Below are 12,090 nucleotides of genomic sequence, written 5' to 3' on the forward strand. Positions count from 1 at the left end.
ATGTACCATTCTGATCAGAGCATGTAGCTTGCGAGTCAGACGCCCAAATTGTGCGTCCGCTGGGTTAGGGTTAGGAAACTGTCTTCTAGCCTGTCCTCCAGCATGGAAGACAGGTGGTCTCCCCTCCCCTCCCAGCCCCGGGTTGACCAGCGCTGGTCTGATGCAGACCCTTGGTAACGGGGGCGACCCCCTCTCCTCCCGTACCACACCTGCGTCCATCCATCATCATAGCCAGTCATACTGGCTGTTTGTACCGTATCCGGTAAGTATTTTTTGAAAAAAAAAAAAAGAAAAATTACATTTCCTTCCTTCCGGTATCCTTTTTCAGGTCTCCGGTAAGTATAAATGAAATAAAATTCTCTTTTACAGGTCTCCGGTAAGTATGACAGAAACCAAAATGTCCTTGTTCAAGTCTCAGGTAAGTATAAAATAAATAAAAGAAATAAACTTTTCCTTTTCAGGTTTCCGGTAAGTATGAAATAAAATAAAATCTTCCTTTTTCAGGTTTCCGGAAAGTATAAAAGAACCCTATCAGGTCTCAGGTAAGTATATTTCCCTTGTTGTTGCTACAATACAGCCTTTGTTTATAAATATTGAAAATAAAACATGAAAAGAAATTGTGTCTCTTTTTTCAAAAGAAAATAAACTGAAATCCAATTATTAAAAAACAAAAAAACTCCCCAAATCAACTGTGTGCCCTGCAACATTTCGACCCCTTCAGGTCTTCTTCAGGCTTGGCACACTATTTACAGTTACAATTACAATTCTGGTTTTCAACCTGCTTGTCTGCTGCTGGAATATAAACACACACACATCAAATTTGTTCATTTGTTCATATTCCATTTTCCATGTGTTCTGTTGTGTTCTTTTTTGTTGTTTTCAAAGTTGCAGTTTGCACAATAAATGTTTACATTGATTAATCGGATGTTGATTTAAAAATTATTTCACACACACACACAACTCTTGGGGGCACCTCATAGTCACACGGCTCTATAATATAACTGGCAAACATACACAAATTTCATGCATCTGCCTACAATGGGAAAATGGTTGAATCTGGTGGAATACAGTGAAAATGTAAAAGATCACAATTTTTTCTTCAAAATGAAATGATGACATTACAGAAAACATGATTTTATACTGCAATGGCAGTGAGATAAAAAAAAATGCAGTTTGAATGGAAGTCTATGAGGCATTTTTGCCCACGAGGGACACCAGAGGGAGTATCTATTACTACATTAAAAAATAATAATGCAATCAAATCAATTTTGTTGCTAATCTTTGACATAACCAAGACTCTAATCACCACCAAAACCCTCAGCTCTCTACTATTTATTTTATGGAAAATAATACATTTTGTGTTTTTTGGGAAGAAATTATGGAATAATTCATATATATAAGATGGCATATAAAGGGTTAAAATTCTGAAAATGATTTAATGTTTGATTGTTTTGAATGAGTCTGAGGTTGTTTAAGAGATTTATGAAAAAAAAAAATCAGAAAAAAAATATTGATGTATTTTTTTTATAGCAGTTTCAGTGTGCGTGGACGTTTTTGTCCAAGAGGGTGGCGAGAGGGTAGTAAATGCACCAATGGAGTATAAAAGACATTTTTAGTAACATTTTTTTAGAGAGTTTCTGCAAAAATTCATGCCTCAAGCTGTTACACAGTCAAAATGATCAACAAATGAAAAAAAAGAGAAAAATGTACAAAAATGCCCGAGGAAGGCACAAGGGTTAAGTATCATACCCCAATTTTAACCCCATAAATCTCCGATAATTATCAATTTCTTTCATAAATCCCTTTATATTATACCCCAAATCCATTTATCTGTATAAAGTTATATTTAAACCAATCCTTTTTTATGAAATCATAAATTATTAACCCATTAACTACCCCCTAATTTAAATTTTTTTGAAAAATAATAATAATAAAAATCCAATTAATCAATTGGAGCCTAGGGTTAGAATAGAATAGAATTCTTTGTTGTCATTGCACAAAAATACAACGAAATTGGATGGCAGTCCTCTTGGTGCTTATGAATTAAAAATGAATAAATAAAGGCAAATAGAGTTCTAACATAATACAAGACAAAATAAAACATACTTGTCCAGCTATTCACAGACATTCACAGACAGCCCCCCTCTCTACCCTCCCATATTCCCACATACATTCACATACATTTCCTAGTGCATGTTTTGAATGAGAAAAGTGCATACAGTCCGACACTCAGAGGGGCTCAGTCTCTCAGTGACCGTGTGTGAGGGTGGCTACAAACATATGATGACCTGGGTGTGAGGGGTCTTTCACAATGTTTGCAGATCTGGTGAGACAGCGGGAACTGAAAATGTCCTGCAGGGAAGGCAGGGCACAGCCGGTGATTTTTTGGGCGGTGTTGATGATCCTTTGTAAGGCCTTCTTGTCCGCTGCTGAGCAGCTGGTATACCAGCTGGAAATGCAGTAGGCCAGCACGCTTTCAATGGAGCAGCGGTAGAATGACACCAGCAGTTTCTCCTCCAGGTGGTGTTTCGCTGCTGGGCCTTCTTGACCATGTGGTGGGTCTTGGTAGTCCAAGAAAGGCTCTCTGTGATGTGTGTGCCCAGGAACTTAAAGACAGGGACCCTCTCCACACATTCCCCGTTAATGTGGAGCGGCTCTATGACTTTTTCCTTCGAAAGTCCATGATTATTTATTTTGTTTTGGAAGTGTTGAGGATGAGATTGTTGTCCTTACACCAACCCACCAGTCTGCAGACTTCCTCCCGATATAGGGTTAGGGTCTTGGGGTTAGGGTTAGGGGGGTTAGGGTCTTAGGGTTAGGGTCTTAGGGTTAGGGGGGTTAGGGTCTTAGGGTTAGGGGGGTTAGGGTCTTAGGGTTAGGGGGGTAAGGGTTAGGTGAGAATTATCTCGGTGACTCCCCCCGCGTCTTCCATCGACTGGGCGGTTGATAGGGAGTCAAAAAAAAGTGTGTTTGGTAAATGTGCGACACATGTCTCCATGACAACCGGTTTTGTTCAGATGACATTTGTAATTGCTGTCCATTTCATATATGCTTTCTTAGTATTCTAATACACTGATACATGAGGAGGATAGAGGGTGGGAGGGAAAGAGATGAAAGATGACAGCAACATTAGTGTTAACACTGTGTGTGTTTACTAAAATGACAGCAACATTAGTGTTAACACTGTGTGTGTCTACTAATGGTTGTCGGTCTCTGTTTGTATTTCTGTCTAAATGTGTGCAGATACAACAGTCCAGGACATGGTCAAGGAGGAAACATCATCGTCTTTTTAATGTATTTATTTTGTCTTTGTTCAAATTCATTTAGCATTGTTAATAGAATATTTTTTGTCCTGTATCATATTATTTACTTCCAGTTGAATTATTTAAAGATTAAAAATATTTTTATCAAGGTTGTTTATGAACAGACAGTTATAAAGATCTTATTAGTGAAATGTTGATGTTTAGAATGTAACAGATGTGATGAATGAGGTATGGAGCCTACTTTATCCCTTGACATGGCAGAATAATTGAAATTGTGTAATCTGTTCTTGCTTATGTGTTGAGCTTCATTGATATTATATCATATGCATGTTTCCTTTTTGAGTTATTTTATGATCTTAAAAGTGTGGTCAATATAAAATGAAATGAAAAAGGATTTGTTTGTTTGTGGTCTTTGCATTATTACAGCATTATAATTAAAACATTTTCACTCATTAATTTGTGGTTAATGTTATTGCTTTTCTGTTCAATGCTAAAGGTATAAAGTTAATTTAATTTATAGCAAATTATTAACAATTGAAGCATGGGGTAAACGTGATTACTAGTGAAATTCAAGAGATTCATTTTATTTTGAAATCTTAGTTTTATTTTGAAAACTTCCTGTTTTGTATTTCCTGTTACTGTGCCTGCGTTGTTTATAGCTTGCTATCGTCTGAGTTTCATTCTGCAGGCACACTCTATCTGAAGTAAGTCAACATGTGATTGGTCCCGGTGTATTTCATCATGTTTTTTGCAGTCAGTTCCAGCTCCAAAGCCAGACACACAACACTATTTGAGAAGGGTTTTGCTTGTACAATTTGGTGTTGTAATTAATGTGTTTTGACCATACATGTATAAATAAGGTTTTTACTGGAGGATTTCTGCCCGCCGTTAGAGCAGTTGCAGGCCTCTGAAACATCGCGCGTAGATAAGACGTGTAGAACGGGCAAAAAAAAATGTGTAGTGTTTTTCTGTTTAGCAGAGTCTGGGCTGATTAGCATTTAGCACAGCAGATGTAACATTTAGGTAGTGTTAATTAGCAGCTAGAGAAGTAAACTAAATATGCATACAGCCTTTTTACATTCATGTAACCAGGTAAAAAGCCACATAGAGATTAAAAATGTCTTTTTCCAGAGAGACCTGGCCAAAGAGTCAGCATAATGACAGAGAAGTTGCAACATCAAACAGTTATCACAAACATTAGATACAAATACACAACAACACTGAGTGAGCACCAGGAGCCAAGTTATGTGGGCTGCATTAACTTCTTCATTCTCCATTATTTCATTGGAAGTTATGTGTGTGTATCATGTATATGTGAATATTATGTATTATTGATTTCTTGTGTTTTTTTTCTCCTGATTATCAGATAATGGCAAGTCCTCTAAAGTTTGCGGGCACAACTGACCCAGAGGTGGAGGCTATAAAGCAGCAGCTCCAGCTGCTTAGCATAAGTGTTTTTTGTTGAAGATAGATGGTTTTAAGGATAGAAACATAAATAGATAGAACCATATCTCAAAAACCAACATATTTGTCTAAAATGCTTGTTCTATCATTTTTACATGGGATGTTTGTTTTTTATATTCCAGTATGGTTGCAATGACCCCCAGCTCCCGAGGCCGGACCTGTACGCCAGGAGCGTACAGGTCCACGCTAGGGCCATGGACCAAAAAAATCGGTATTTAAAGCGGGAGCTGGAGGGTCTCAAGAACAAAGTGAAGGCTCTACAGCAGGAGGTAGAGGTCCTCAAGGCCTCAAAGGCCTTTGAGGCAGATGGTAAGTGCTTGTGTTGTGATGTGTGAAAGAAATATTCTTACACTAATTTTTTCATGTGTTTTGAGGTTGGATAGAGCTGGGGACAGTGTCATATACACATATATACATTTGTTGGTGTATGAGTGATGAAGGTTAATTAACCATTGGTCAATTTTTCCTCAGTGGCTGTTATTCTTACTAAATTAATAGGGTATTATATCAAAGCCATCCTCATTATTTCACTCAAGGATACATTTAACAAACAACAGCAATTGATTGGGCTTCTGTAGACTTCAATTTCAGTCTGTTCAATTTCAGATCAGTCGGTTCTAGTGAATAAAACGAAGTATGTAGGTAAAATGTTTGTCATGGTTCCTAATTATCACATGTCATCTGTATTTTTTTTCCGTGTGTGCAGACAAGGAGGAGGCTATAAAAGGTGAGGTGGTGCAGTAGAATGTTTATAGTAATAACACTATAATGACGTTGGTTTTCTGTTAATATGTTTGTGTTTTGGTTGACCTGTGTGCAGAGATGGCTGCTGTTCCAGAGACGCCTGGAGAGGAGGAGGAGGGTCCGGAAGGGGAGATCAGGGACGAGGCCTTTTTAACCCTGCCTTTTTAATTTTTATTTTTTTTTAAGTTCAAATAAAGTGTTTCTCATAAAAACCCTGCGGTGTCCTGCTGATTGTTTTGGCATTTGCAGGAAAGTCCACATTTTACTGAATGACATGTATAACAAGTGCAACAAAACTCCATAACACAAAATCAACATCAAATCCTTGCATTATGTTCATTTGCCCCCCCCCCCCCCCCGGTTTAAATGCTCTTACATTACCACAAAAACATCATTATAATCATAATTATCCGTGTTTCCAACTAGTTGTGATATAATGGAACTACTGCATTAATCCATATCCAATCCATATTCCATTATGATATCACAGAAATGTTTTTTACAAATGTTTCTGCAAGAAAGCAGCAAAACGCTGCGAAAAAGCACCTGATTGTCAATTTTCCTAGCTTTTCAAACCGATTTGAATGCATTTCCACATCACCTGGTGAAAACAAACGTCACGTAGACTGAATAATTAGGTCTCATTTATGGCAACCTGTGTTTTTCTTGTGGTTTTCCCCACCTGACAGCCACAGTCTCTAGACCTAACAATGTATCATACCTGTTCAAATGCCCCATATATGAAGATTAACACATTTTAAACTAAACACTTCTCTGGTATTCTTCCTCCCAAAACAGAGGAGGCAGAGTGGAAAACATTGTAAGGATGATGGCAAGGCCAACACAATATGCAATATCTCGTGTGGATGACATCAAGGCTCAAGGAAAAACATATTTAATATTTGGTTGTTGGTGTTATTATTCTTCATGCTATTGTTGTGTTTCTGTTTATGTAATTAAAGGTTTTAATTATAATTTGTTTCATGTGGTTCTCATTCAGGAAGTTATGTTTATGTCTTGACCATTCCTGTATAATCAGTCTAAATTGATTTTTCAAAGTATACACAAAGTACATTAAAACTGTAATTGAATCATATTGAGCACATACATGGGTTTTGGCTTTATGAAAGATGAAAATCAGTTTTTCCCCCCAACTGCTATGCCAGTGCTACTGGCATTGAGAAAGATAATTTTTAACACATTGCAATATGTATCTGAAAACATAATGGAACTACGGCATTTATCTTTTCCAGTCCATATTCCAATATAATCCCATTTAAAACAAAAAAAAATACCCATAACTTTTTGCCAAGTACTTTCATACAAAATGCTGCGAAAAATCACCTTATTGTCATTTTTCCTAGCTTTTCAAACTGATTTGAATGCATTACCACATCACGTGGTCAAAAGAAACGTCACTTGTTGTCATATGTTTCTTTTTATGACAATCGCAATCACAATCTCAACCAATAACATACACCATAGCTGGCTTGTTAACTGTTGCTGCGCTGTGATTGGTTGGCTGGATTTAAGCTGATAGCATTTTTAAGGAGCTCCGAGACGCGGCCACGGCCCCCTTAGCAAAAAACTTTGAAGACGAAAGTCTGATCTGGATTTTGCTAGCCTTCTTATTGAGAGAGAGAGAGGGAGAGAGAGAGAGAGAGAGAGAGAGAGAGACGGAGAAATACACATACATGCATACAAATACTTGCACACATTCACACTAAAACAGCAGCACTTTTACTTCTGACGGAATTTGGACTTGCTCAACGCGGTGAGTTAATTTTGAATTTATAAAGCGTCAGCATGAGACTTAACTGCTAACGTTACTGAGTCTCCTGCTGCTACTCTGTTTTCCATCAATGCTGGTTGCTGTGTAGTCAGGAGAGCTAGTTGGCTGTTAGCACAGGTTAGAAGTACATGTTTGGCAGCATATGCCTTTGGTTTATTTGCTAAGTCAGCTATAAGCTACTAGAAACGCCAGTCTTTAGACAGTATTCATTTCATTTAATATCAGAATTCATTTCAACTATCAGATGGCCGCACTGGTAAACAACTCCGTTACTGCGCTGTGATTGGCTCGAGGATATTTTGAATTTCACGGTCTTTCTTTCGCTGTTGCTTTTCAACTTCGGAGCGTTCTGCGCTGTGATTGGCTGGATTAAATTTTGAACTTCGTGGGCGTTGTCTTTACTGCAGACATACAGAGAAAAAGAGAAATGTAAACAGAAAGCATTATAATCAAACTGTCCAACCAAGATCAGTAATATTTGTGTCAATTAATATAGCTATGTATTGGGGAGAGTTTTATTATAACATGGCAACATGGAAATAAATTGTGTTTTTAAAGTAAACTGTCACCATTTTAGTGCAGTATTTTTTAGTGTTGTATGAATACTTTGCAACTTAACAATATTTTCACCTTTATATTGGTCTTTCTAACTTGTGTGGTGTATATATATATATATATATATATATATATATATATATATATACATGTATGTATATCATATATATCTATATGTATGTATGTATGTATATGTATGTATGTATGTATGTGTGTGTGTGTATATATACATGTGTGTATATATATATATGTATGTATATATATATATATATGTTGGTTTCTTATTTTTGCATGAGTTTTATTTATGCTTGTTCTGTCAAAGCACTTTGTGAATGCTGTTTTTAAAGGTGCTATATAAATAAAGGTATTATTATTATTAGAGCCTCGGGGCAATCGCACCTAGCACTGGTCCCATACAGCAATAGCTGTAGGGACCAGTGCTGGAATGCTAATATTGATATCCAATATGTCGTTGATGCCTATGCTTGTGTAGCTTACATTATTTCTTACATCTCCAAGGCAGAAAAGGAAATGGGGTTGTTGCTAGGAAATGCTCAGAGGGAAGCAGCTAAAGAGGGTAATAGCAGTACTAAAGATGCTTTGAAACATTTAGGAAGTGTGTATTTACATAATAGGGATGTTTGTGCTCAGGAGGCTGTGTATAGGTTGACGAACATGCATCTTAAGGAGTGCTCTAGGAAAGTTGTGTTTGTGCCGGTAGGGGAGAATACAGTTAGAATGAGTTTGCCGTTAAGTGTGTTGAAACAAAAGGCCTCATCACATGATCTTACCGATGAAGATATGTGGATGAGGAGTATTGTTGACAGGTACAAGAATAGGCCGAAAGATAGTAAATTTAATGACGTGTGTTTGGCTACATTTGGATCAGAGTATCGTGTTTTGAGTAAAAACGAAAGGCCAGTCAATAGGGTTAAATTAGACAATAATTGTGGTTTTGTTGTGAAAAGAACACGTACGCAACCTGCCGTTGTTCGTTACGTGCGCTTTTCAGAGACTAAGAATCCAGAATTGTTTTATCGAAGCATTTTGCAGTTGTTCTTGCCATATTGTAAAGACGGTCAGCTGAAACCGGCAGGGTTTGAGACGTTTGAGCAGTTTTATAGTGACGGTCATGTGAGATTAGGTGATGGATTGCTACATTCAGTTAAAGCAGTTGTCGATCTGAATAGATTAAAATTTGAAAGGGATGCAGACGAGTTAGATGAAATCCAAAATTCAATCAGTAATGATGGTGTTTTAGAAGATGCCTGGTGTGAGCTGTGCCCAGAGCAGGAGTTAGAGCGTTTGGAGTGTATAGAGGAACTTACAGAGACAGAGCAGATAGTGGACGAAGCTGTAGATAGTATTCCAGATTTAGCGGTAAACAGTAAAGACGTTGCACATTTAGAAAAGAGGAACAATGTCCTCTGTAGACGTGACGCTTTGGCTTTAGTTAGTTCTCTGAATGAGACACAGATGTTGATTTTTTTTCAGATTAGGCAGTGGTGTTTAGATAGGGTAAATGGAAAAAAGCCAGATCCATTACATGTATTTGTCACAGGTGGCGCAGGGACAGGTAAGACGCATTTAATCAAGGCTATACAATACGAGGCAATGAGGTTGTTGTCAAGAGGGTGTCATGATCCGGATGACATTTGCGTTCTACTAACAGCTCCTACGGGGATAGCTGCACACAATTTAAATGCGGCTACTATTCACAATGCATTTAGCATTGGTATAGATGTACGCTTACCTTACACTCCATTGGGTGAGGAGAAGCTGAATTCTTTACGTGCTAAATATAGTAGCTTGCAGCTTTTGATAATAGATGAAATCTCCATGGTTGATCACAAACTATTGGCTTATATCCATGGAAGATTAAGACAAATTAAGCAATGTGGTGACTATTCCCCGTTTGGAAATGTTAGTGTAATTGCAGTTGGAGATTTTTATCAGTTGCCTCCAGTGAAAGGGAAAGCTCTGTATTTAGATGATGTAGGTGTTAATTTGTGGTCTCAGTTGTTTAAGGTTGCGGAATTGAAAACCATTGTTCGTCAGAAAGATCAGGTATTTGCGGAGTTGTTGAACAGAGTTAGAACTCGATTAAAAGGTACCCCAATGACGGCAAGTGACATTGAAATTTTAAAAGGTTGCGAAACAGGCGAAGTCAGCTCAGCTTTGCACATATTTCCGACAAATCGACAAGTAAATGAGCATAATGAACAGCAGTTGTTTAAAAGTTGTCCGGATTATGTTGAGATAGAGGCTCAGGATTTTGTGAATAGTAAAAAAACAGGCAAGCTGGAGTTGATAAGCGGACATCATTCCAGAGCATTCGACACGTGTCTGGATGAGACACTGCTTTTAGGGAAAGATGCGCGTGTAATGCTGTTTAAAAACTTAGATGTAGCGGATGGTCTAGTTAATGGGGTGTGCGGTACTATGACTCACATAGCTTATCCAGAGAACGATGGGAAGCGGTTTCCTCAGACGGTTTATGTTAAATTTGATGATGATAGGGTAGGTGTACAGAAGAGGAAACGTGCATTTGCGTCGGCAGTACAAATGGGTTCCACGGGCATTGGACCTGAAGAGGAAAGGGTAACTAAGAAGGGTGGAATGCGTAGGCAGTTTCCATTGAAGCTTGCGTGGGCTTGTACAGTACATAAAGTACAAGGACTTACAGTAGATAGTGCGGTAGTGTCGCTTAAAAAGATTTTTGCAGCTGGACAGGCGTATGTAGCTTTGAGTCGGGTTAGAAATTTGTCAGGGTTGGTAATTAGGGATTTTAAGGAGAAAGTCATCTATTGCAAGGATACAGTTAAAGATGCAATTGAAAACATGCCTCCCTTCATGATCGAGAATATTTCAAGGCACAAATTCACAAATACACAGACCTTTTACTGTGTTTTTGATGAATGTGCAGAATTTGACACAACATGTATCTGATTTGGCATTGTGTACACAGCATTTGCAGCTTAACTGCATTGCTGTTACAGAAACATGGCTGCCTGCAGTTTCCTCATTTGAAACTGTCAACATGGATGGTTATGCTTATCATAATCAGCTAAGGAATTTATCCTACAGTAGCAGCAACCCAATATTGATCGAAATTCAAGGCCAACAACATGGTGGAGTTGGCCTATATAGTGCAGACAATTTGGCATGTAATGTTCTCCCAGTACCAAATGTAAATTTAGAATGTTTGGTTTACCACTGCACTACATACAGCATATTGATAGCAGTAATTTATAGACCACCATCTTATCCCATGACTTTGTTTAAAGAAAATTTAGGCAAATTACTTGATTGGCTGAATCCAAAAAGTGACACAATTGCAGTCATGGGAGATTTCAATGACGAAATTTTGAAGTAATCGTCAATCGCCAAATTTATGACAAATAAAGGGTTTGTTCAAATTGTCAAACAACCCACAACAGAAAACGGCACACTAATTGATCATGTGTATGTGAGAACAACACATTATGATGTTGAATCATTATTGTTACCAACTTATTTCAGTGACCATGAGGGGATCATGTGTTCTTTTGCATGTAGGACATAGAAGAGAGGTTAGGGAAAACGGCAGTAATATTTGTAGTAATTGTATTACTTTACCGCAAGGGCTTCTGGGTAGAGTCTGCCATATTTAAAAAATGTTGTTGACTAGGCTCTGCCTTTCCGTCCATAGCCTCCCAGCAAACGGTCGGAAGCTAACTAAAAGGTCTTACAGACACCAACACACTCATAACTTGCTATTAAATTAACCTGAAGAAGGTTCGATTTGAACCGAAACGTCGTTAAAATACACTGTACTACTTTCTGTATGTTTTTTTTTTATTTTTCTTACCTTGTAATAAAACACTTGGGGGTGTCAATTACACCCCCAAGTGTTTTTTTGGGTGCAGGACACCTTCTTCCTTCTCTCTGTATTTACAGAAATACAGCAGTTAATGCACACAACAGTTTAAAGTACATTTTATAATGGATTTCCCACAATATGAGAGCGGTTGGACTCAGGTTTCCTACCACCGAGGCAGACAGCGAAGGCATCACGCATGCGCAGAGCCTCTTAGCTACGCAGAGGCGGCTAGAGGCTCCAGGTCCGCTAACTACGGTGCTAACCATCGCTCCGGACTGAGATACCCACCGGAACGCCACATGAGCCGTGACGGCTCATATTGCCCGCCACAGAACCAGGGCTGGACCCGTCCGAGTCCTGCCGCCATGTGGAACAGCCGACAGGACCCCCGAGCCAGCGGCTTTCAGGGT

Source organism: Centropristis striata, unplaced genomic scaffold (assembly GCF_030273125.1).
Source record: "Centropristis striata isolate RG_2023a ecotype Rhode Island unplaced genomic scaffold, C.striata_1.0 Scaffold_27, whole genome shotgun sequence".
Taxonomy (NCBI): domain Eukaryota; kingdom Metazoa; phylum Chordata; class Actinopteri; order Perciformes; family Serranidae; genus Centropristis; species Centropristis striata.